This window comes from Benincasa hispida, chromosome 9 (genome assembly GCF_027475165.1).
Source record: "Benincasa hispida cultivar pf3 chromosome 9, pf3_genome.v1.1, whole genome shotgun sequence".
Classification (NCBI taxonomy): domain Eukaryota; kingdom Viridiplantae; phylum Streptophyta; class Magnoliopsida; order Cucurbitales; family Cucurbitaceae; genus Benincasa; species Benincasa hispida.
The window spans coordinates 99197600-99207597 of NC_143486.1; the positions used below are offsets into that span (position 1 = coordinate 99197600).

Genomic DNA, 9998 nt, shown 5'->3' on the forward strand with positions numbered 1-9998 from the left:
GATAGATGGCTTGAAAGGAATATCGAAGGTGGCAAAGATCAGCCCTTAAGGGAAAATCAAGGGGTTGTTGAGAGGCACGAACAATGAGAACGAGTACTATGACTCGACATGAGACTAAGAGGTCTGATCCTATGGAGAAAGATACACTTTTCGTTCTAGGTCTATATACTATAGTGCTATTTGTGATCATATTTCCGTGTATTCATTTGTGTCTTCGGTTCGTAAAGTATGCTAAGTTAGTATGAAATGCCATGTTTGCTCATTTTTCCTATATAAAATTATTATTCTGGTACGTGAAAGGAAGAGGGCATATTAGGGTTTGTTGGGATAATGAATGCTAGCTGTAACCTTGGTAGGTTTAGACATGTAAAGTTTAATATTATTTAGTCATAGATTAGATGGTTGAGAACTACATTAGTATAGATTGTTTTCATATGGAGAGTGGCTTAACTCTCTTGCGAAGACAAGTTCTACATGTGAAAGGATCAAAACTGAAGTTGGCCAAAATAGTATCAAATATAAGAACAAGAAAGAGTGTCAATCAAGGCACATGGAGCCTATTTGATCAACATGATTAATGATGAATGCACTGAAGTCACATGGTTGTTAGGGATATGCTAAACCATTTAACTTATGACTTGGAATTGGCGTTTACTTTGGAGATTTGGAGATGTTATTTATGTCTAGAAAACGTATAGATTTTTACATACCGTGAAAGTTTGAAGTACTTCTACAAATGAGATGACGAATCATTTTAGAAATCCAAGGAACGAGATGAGAGCCCAGTAACTAGGTTTTAGGAATATACTTTCGAGAACGAAAGCTTCCTGAGGAGAGAAGAATATGACATACCAATTTTTTTTAGTAATTTAAAATTAAGTTATGTTGTAATATTTTTAAGATTTATTTTGAATTTTAGATATTAAATGAATTATTGTAAAAAGATAATTCAATTTAATTTTTTACGTAAGCGAAGAAATTTTGGAATTTAAGTTATAAATTAAGGAGAATTTGGAATTGACTTCAATTTTAATTTAATTTGAGAAATTAAATTAAAATTTAAAATTTAAAATTTATTTATAATTAGGAGAAGTAAATTTGATTATTTTATTTGGTTAAGTATTAAAAATTTTAAGGGATTTGGAGATCGGGATTCCTAAAGAAATTTAAATTAGATTTGAAATTTTAAAAGGAAATATTACATGTATAAAGGAAAAGAATTGGGATTTGAAATTTGAGAGGGAAAAAGGAGATAAATATATATATTTGTGCAAGGCTTAGGTGCGAAAAGAAAAAGAAAAGAAAAGAAAAAAAGAAATTAATTCTCTTCCTCTCTCTCCCTCCTTACGCATAAGACGTCCCCACTCGTGCGTTTTCTTTCTTAGCTGAAGGAAAGTCGTCACCGTCACTGATCTTCAACCAGCCTTACGCTGCGTGTACCAGATTCATCTTCTTCGTTCCAACGAGCCGAGTCACGCCGTCGCTGGAGCTCAAAGCCGCGCGCCGCCTCTTACTTTCGTCCAACCAATAGTCGTCGTCCAGGTGCCGTTCGCATATCACTCTGACTGTCGGTCACGTCCTCGTCATCGTAGATCTTAGTTTGTCCTTCATCAGTCGCCACTTCAAGCCCCAACGCCGCAGATCTAAGCTTTATGGCTCACCGCCTTCAGTCTTCAATTCCAATGTTGTCCTCTGATGCCCAACCCGTGCCGCCCGTCTCTGCCACAAGAGATCTTCGTCGGATCTGTTTGAACAACCACGAATTTAGCCGGTCTTGCCTTTGTTTTCGCCGCTAGATTTCACTAGGTGTTGGGTAAGGTCTTAGATCTTGAATATGGGTGGTTTTCGAATGTTTTTTTTAATGCTCACTACGTTTTGGGATTAATTTGATATAAACCCATTATACTTGGATTTTTAGATGCAAGATTCGGAAGAAGATTTTGATGTGTTGCCCATCAAGTTGGAGACCAATTTCGGTGAAAATTATTAAAGTTCGGGAAGTTAGTTTGTGATATTGCTATTTTGTGAATACCCATTTGGTAGGCATGGGTTTGATTAGTGATTGGATTTTTTTATTTGGGTTTGAAACCCCCAATTTGGTTTATGTTTAGGTTAGATTTCGCATTCGAAGCTTAGGAGCACTTCCAGATTAAGTGCACACTTGAGGGCTTAATTCAAGATTTATTTTAGGCAAAGAAGAAAATAAATTTGCTTGATTGAACTTAAATTTTGAGGTAAATAATCTTTCTACTGAAACCGCTTTCGTGTCGGACAATAAATTTAAAGGATAGTTTTGTTGATTTTGAGATTGTATGAACTAATTAGAAATGATATATGAACATGTGATAAAATGTTTGAAGTGCGTTATAAGTATGAGTGCAACTTTTAGTTTTATGAGTTATATTAAGAGGATAATTGGGTATGGGCCTATATTATGAGTAGTTATACTACATACAACTAGAGTCACCTTTGTGCATGGTAAAATATATTTAAAATATTTTTTTTGTTGGTTTTGCCCAACAGTTCATAAAAGATAGGGGTGTTCATGGGTTAGGTTGGGTTGAGGTTTAAAGACTTTTTAGACCCAACCTAATTGTTCGGGTTGTAAATTTTTTCAACTCAAATAACCCTTATTAAAAAATGAACCCAACTCAACCCAACCAGTTGGGTTGGTTCGGGTTAATCAGGTCATTTATTTAAAATTTTGTTCTAAAAAGAAGCAAAACGTAAATATGTAAAAATCTAATTTAATTATTTTTATATATTGAATTAAAATTAACAACTCAATTTCAATTTATATAGTGAAAATTTTCTTTCTAAAGTACAAAGAAACTAATTTTGAGAGTTGTTGAAGAATAAATAATTCGAAAAATATTAGAATTAAATAAAATTAAAATCAATATATGTAAAAATAATTGTGTTATGAGTAATAAAAAAATATATTTTAAAGTTAATAATAAATTCGGGTTGGTTTGGGTTATATTAGGTGAACCTATGAACCAACCCAACTTATAAAATTTTCATTTATTTGAACCCAACCCAACCCAAATGAGTTGATAACTCAACTCAAATCGCACAGGTTGGGTTGGGTTGATCGATTTTTCGAGTCATCGGGTTTTTTGAACATCCTTAATAAAATATATATATTTTATTGTTTAAAGGAATTTACTAGGGGTGTTCATATGACCTGACAATCCGAACAACTCGAACTACCTAACCCAAATTATAAGGGTTGGGTCAGGAAAAAAAATAATCCAACCTGAAAAAAAAAATAAAATAACCCAACCCAACCCAAATTTTAAACTAACCTAACCCAACCCTTAATTTGGGTTGGGGTTGGGTTGGGTTAGGTTAGTTTAAAATTTTGGTTGGATTGGGTTATTTTTTATTATTTTTATAGGTTGGGTTATTTTTTTTTTTTCAGGTTGGGTTGGGTCTCGGGTTGAGATTATTAAAAATTCGGGTTAACCTAGCCCAACCCAAATTACTAATATATATATATATATATGCAACTATTTATGTTTCAGCTTTTTAGGGTTTTAACTTTAAGCTCGACGTCGATCTCTATGTCTCTCAGCCTTCTCTTCTCAGTTCATCATTCTCTTAGCCATTCGTCGTTCATCGCCGTTATCTCTGGCCAATTTCGAGGTTCTTCATTCAAACCTTCTCTTCTCAGTTTAAATCACTTAAGTTTAATTCCAGATCTAAAATACATGTTTTCTACCTTTCTCTCTGACATTTTATGTTTAATTTCAGATCTCCACAAGTCAGTCTTCAAGTTTTAGTGACTGATTTCGAGGTTTGTAAAAATGTAAATTGTCTACTGAGCTTCAAACAAAACGAAATGATCAAACTGGAAATTACGATGTGTATATATGATATAATCGTGATATAAGTACATTATGTATAGCAGTTGAACTGTGCAAGCTTAAAGATGTCGAAGCGGAATTTAGAGAAAGTTGTAATGGGAGAATACAATGTCTTCATAAGATATAATAGTAATATAAAATATATTTTGTTACTTAATGCCTAATGGTGGGGTTGAGTTTAGTTTTTGGGCGTCTTCTATTTGCTCTTGTTGCTGAGCTTTATTGATTTTCTATTGTGTTGATTGTCTGTTTTATATGTTTTCATTGTTGGTGGTTGTTTTGATCCCTTTATGTCTTATGAGTGATTGTTTTGTTTTGACTTTGGCTTTTCTACATTTATAGATTATGGAGAGCAGTAGTGGACAACATAATCAAACTAGTCCTAGTCCTTGCACTATCCCTAGCACTATCCCTAGCCCTAGCCCTAAGATATTAATTGTTGATGAGTTGCCATTCAAATTTATTGAGAATGAGGGTTTTAGACATTTTTGCAGTGTGTCTTGTCCTAAGTTTGACCCTTCTTCAAGAGTAACAATTGCTAGAGACATCTATCAATTTTATCTTGAGGAAAAAAAGAAGTTGAAAGCATTTTTAGTTAACAATTCTCAAAGGGTCGGTCTTACAATCGACACAAGGACTTCATTGCAAAATGTTAAATACATGGTACTCACTACACACTTCATTGATTCAGAATGGATTTTGCATAAAAAAATTTTGAACTTTTGTCAAGTTGCTGACCACAAGGGTGATACTATTGGAAAGGTCATTGCGTGTTGTTTATTGGAATGGGGGATTGATAAAGTATTTTCCATAACTATTGATAAAGCAAGTTCAAACGATAGAGCTATTTCGTATATTAAGAAAGGACTTAGAATTTGGAAAACCCTAATCTTGGAAGGAGAATAGTTACGCATAAGGTGTTGTGCTCACATAATTAACTTGATTGTGAATTGAAAGAAATGCATGATTCCTACTTGTGTTCATAATGCTATAAGGTATGTTAGATCATCTCCTACGAGATTGACAAATTTTAAAGCTTGTGTGGAACAAGAGAAAATAGAATGCAAAGCTCTTACTTGTTTGGATGTTGCAACAAGATGAAATTCTACATATCTTATGCTTGAGCATGTACTCAAATTTGATAAAGCTTTTCAAATATTAGAGGAAGAAGAGTTGGATTATCAGGACTATTTTACAGAAGGTGATCATGGAAAGAAGAGTTGGATTATCAGGACTATTTTGCAGAAGGTGATCATGGAAAGAAGAGAATAGAGCCACCAAGTAATTATGATTGGAAAAATGTTGAAGTGTTTGTCATGTTTTTGAAGGTGTTCTATGATGTCACTACTAAGATAAATGGTTCTTTATATGTGATTGTCAATTCTTTCTTTCATGAGATGTGGGGGATTAATGATCTTTTAATTGGTTGGAGCAATGAACATAACTCTATTTTACGTAATATGGATGTACATATGAAGACAAATTGTGACAAGTATTAGGGTTCAATTGACAAAATGAATAAGCTTGTATTTATAGGTGTGGTGCTTGACCCTTGATATAAATTTGATTGTGTTGGCTTTTTCTTTGGAAGTGTTTATGACGATGTTATGGCTAAAGCTTTTGTTGATGGGATTGAAGCTTGATGTGTTTGTATAATTTTTACAAATCACAATTTGATGGCTTTGATGATGATTTGAGTGCCCAAAGTTATGTTTATGAACAAGTCGAATCAAGTGATAGTTCAAGACTATTGAGTTCGGGAACTATGGTGGAAACTGATGCAAGTGGTAGAGTATTATCATGATACAAGGGAAGAAGAGAAGAAAAAAATACTTTAGAATTGAGGAATGATGTGGATCGATATTTATCTAACCCTTGTGAGGAGCTAAATGATCATTTTGATATTCTGACTTCGTGGAAACTAAATGGCATTAAATACCGAGTTTTATAAAAAAATGCTCAAGATGTTTTTGCCTGTCTATTGTGGCTTCTGAATAGCATTTAGCATAGGAGAGATGATTTTTTTTTATTCTTTTAGAAGTTCCTTGTCACCTAAAATAGTGGATGCTTTGATTTGGACACAAAATTGGATTCGTGGCAAAACAACCTTATTGGATCTTCCTCCACAACTTAAAGAAATGGATATTTGTCAAAAAAATTAAGAATGGTAAGTGGTGCTCTAACTTTTATATTTAAATGAGAATTATATTTTTATATGACATTATATACTTTTATCATGTTTTTATAGATAATGTCAAGTCCTCCATCACATCACAAACATGAAACTCTATGGGTTAACAATTTTCAGGATAAGTTGAATACCTAGATGATAGATCTTTTTATTCTTTTATTATTGATTTATTTTATTTAAACTACTTACTTAGAATGTTTTGGATTTCTAGGACAAAGTTTAATGCTTGGGATGTTAGGAATGTTTTTGAATATTAGAAGTTTGGTTCATAGTTGACTCTTATTACGTAATTCTAGATGTTTAAGAACTTTGTTATTATGTATTGTATTAATTTTGTACCATACGGATGTGTGGATTCATGGATATCGATATGTTGTATTTTTTGTTTTTGAAGTTTGATTCATGTTTAAGGACTATTTTATGTTGCACTTTATGTTTTGAAGTTTGCTTCATGTTTAAGGACTATTTTATGTTAGTAAATTATATTGGATCAATGTTTTTATAATAGATGTTATACTATTTTTAAAATTAACAAAAAAACAGGAAGAAAAAAAAAATTGTACAACCCGAAAACCTAACCCAACCTAACCCAACCCGAATTTTAAGGGTTGAGTTGGGTACCCTACTCGGTACCCTACTCGGGTCATTCGGGTAGCCAACCAGAATTTTCAAGTTGGTCCAAAATTTATCCCCAACCCAATCAAACCCACATACACCCCTAGAATTTAGTTATGCGTGCTATGAGTTATGAGATATTATGATATGAATTCATGAATTTATTGTTGAAATTAGGGTTTTGTACTCTAGGGACATTTTTGTCTTTTTTTTTATACCCTAGGGTTTCCCTTTTTTCTATTTAAGCTGATGGTCTGTTGTATTTCTTGTATCAGTCTTCTAATAAGAATCCTTTATCCTATGGTTTTTTCTCCCTGATTAGGGTTTTCCACGTAAAATCTTAGTGTGCTTTTCTTCTTTCTCTACTCTGTTTTTCATCCTGGTATCAGAGCATGGAGACGAAACCCCAGCCACCATTGAGGAAAATCCAATAGGAGAATTCCAAACCAATAACCCAGATATAACCAATATAAGTACATCTCACCTACGGTAGGGCAGGTTAAATTGTTCACTTAGATGACAGTCCATATACAACTTTAGCACTTTAAATTAGGTCCCACCAGCTCAGGATGTTCAGTTGATATTGCATTTATTGGACATAAATGCTTAGCCTGACCCTGGTAGTGGGGTTACTTACTGTGTATTTTATACTCATTCTTTCTCATGTTTTTTTTTTTTTCAGGAAAAGGTAAGGGCACGCCGGCGAATGACAAATGGAATCCATGAAAGCCATTGAGACCAGTTAATGCTTCCGCTCATGTTTTCAGGATTTATGTTTTAAAATTTTAGTATTCATGTTTGAACTTAGAGTTCTGGTATTTGTACTTTTTATGAGATTTTCTAGTTTTGTTTTATGGCTTTAAGGGTACTTTGTTAAATGAATTTCAGTTATTTACTTTAATAAAGTTATTTGTTTCATAGTATTTAGTTGGTTTTTTCCAAATCATGAAAAAGTGTCGATTTGAAATGTATGCATGCATGTAGTAATGACCTAGTATATGTCTTAGGGAGTCGAGTCGTTACACATTTATTCCAATTTCTCTGGTCAGCCAGTGGGATACCAAGAGATATTCAACCACACACATTCTTCTCTTTGAAGTGTCATTGAACGAACTTTTGGGGTGTGGAAGAAGCGATGGTGAATCTTAAGAGATATGCCTAATTATCCTTTTCAGAAGCAAGTGAAGATAATTATTGCAACTATGGCACTACACAACTATATAAGAAAGTATGATCGAAGTGATCATACTTTTGAAAAAGAGTGGGATATCCATAATGATGATTTAAATAAAGAAATGGAAAACGACATCAATATTTGTGATGTGAGTCATAGAAATAATTATTTTCACATTCAAGAATTAGAAGCTCTAAGATACAATATTGCTACAAGTTTGATGCAAGCAAAATAGATAACCTAGCTTTTTTTTTTGTCACATTTTGTTTGTACTTGAATTCAAATAACATTTGTTCATTACAATTATTTTATACAACGATTTTTTTTAAAACTTTTTATAATATAATTTAAGGAAATAACAAGATGTAGTTACTTTTTGGAGGTAAAATATAGTTTATAATTTAAACTATAAAAATTCTAAATAAATAACTCATAACAATTTAATATACTAAAAAATAATAATTAAACAATTAAATAATGTCTAATTCGATCATTAAAGCTAAACTATAGTAACTCTACTATGAACTTATCAAACACTATTATATGCTTTTTTATGTTTAAAATTGAAATTTACCAAACGTCAATTAGCTTCCTATAATCGTTGATTATTCTAAAACCACAATTACCAACAATTATTTTAAAAGTTATAATAATCCTAAACGGAGTATTAATAGTAAAAACTTATTATTTTATATAATCGAAGTCTTAAATGATCTCGTCATCGTGACACCTCGTTGTTGTATTTAATGGACGTGGTCATTAATGAAATTTGATTGAATCAATTCCTCATTTCAGCTTCCGTTGTGACTTGTGGCAAAAATGGTATGCCAATCCCCAATAGAAATTGGGGTACCGAAGAAGTACTATGCTCCCTTCACTTATTTGAGTTATTGGGCTTTTAAAACATTTATTCTTATTCTTATACTTTTAAATGCTAGTTCCTTTATTTTCTTCTTTTATTTTCTTTATCTCAATTTTTCTTTTTCTTTTTTCTTTTTTCTTTTTTTTTTTTATTGAATTTCAAATAACACCACATTGAGATATTGTCAAAACTTTGGTATTGACGAATTTTTTTATTATGTTCAGGATTTGTATTAGGATTTTTTTTTTTGAAATAGACGATTTTCTTTTTTTTTTTTCTTTCTTTTTTTAGTAATCATTTTGAGCCAAATTCTAAATAAAAATATTTTAAATTTATATGATACATGTGTATTTTTATTTCCCTAACTTTAATTTGAATTTAAAAATATTTGTAGAATATAAATATAAAATTAAATAATCTCGTATAAAAAGTAGTGTTTATAAAACTTAATTTAAAAAAAATCCAATAATTATCCGACAAAACTTAAATGATCCAAATTTTTTTTCTTTTTTTCCCCTTAAAAATACCCATATATAAAACTCAATTTACATATTTTTTAATATCTAAATTTACATTTTTTAAACTTTAAAGTTTAATGCCTCCCTTATTCACTTATTATTATTATTATTCTCTAGACTAAAGATATTTCTATTTTTATAATAATAAATAATAACTTATTTACTTTGGCCTAGGTTGATTCAAGATTTCCACCATGCTAAATACCCCTTTTTCTTTTTAGAAAAAGAATATATATATTTTTTGGTATTCTCTTGTTGCTTCTAGATACTTTAATAATATAGATAAGGTGTAATAAATCTCTTATCCATTACATAACATATATCTATATTTTCCAATTATTTTTAATAAAAAAAAGTTATACATAGTCGGGTAGTTTTAGTTTATTCAAGATTTTAAAATATCGATAATGTTGTAAATTCGAGGAGTACAACGACACAAAACGAGAATACGGATATAAAGAAAATATAATATAGTAATAATATATAATAAAATAAATAAATATTAAAATAGATATAATATAATATAATATATAAATTTATAAAATAAATAAATAACAAAAAGTAAATAAAATAACAAAGAATGGATTTCTTTCTCAACTTTCTCCAATATTTTTGGATTGATCACCAATATGTGTCTTCCAAAATCCATCAAATGCCAATATTTATAGATAATTTGGCAAGTAGGAGGTGAATTATATGTGGACACTAATAGTGTATAATCTTGAGACACATAGACGACACATGGGGTAATGGATAAGTGACACATGGC

The 9998-nt window shown here is 31.0% G+C and overlaps 1 long non-coding RNA gene across 1 annotated transcript; it reads left to right on the plus strand.

Moving 5' to 3' along the window:
• Positions 1 to 1283: 1283 nt before the first annotated feature.
• Positions 1284 to 7598, plus strand: LOC150034260 (uncharacterized). The gene is made up of 3 exons (XR_016531738.1): positions 1284 to 1813; positions 1919 to 3648; positions 3757 to 7598. It is a non-coding gene; the product is annotated as an uncharacterized LOC150034260 (long non-coding RNA).
• The last annotated feature ends 2400 nt before the right edge of the window (positions 7599 to 9998 follow it).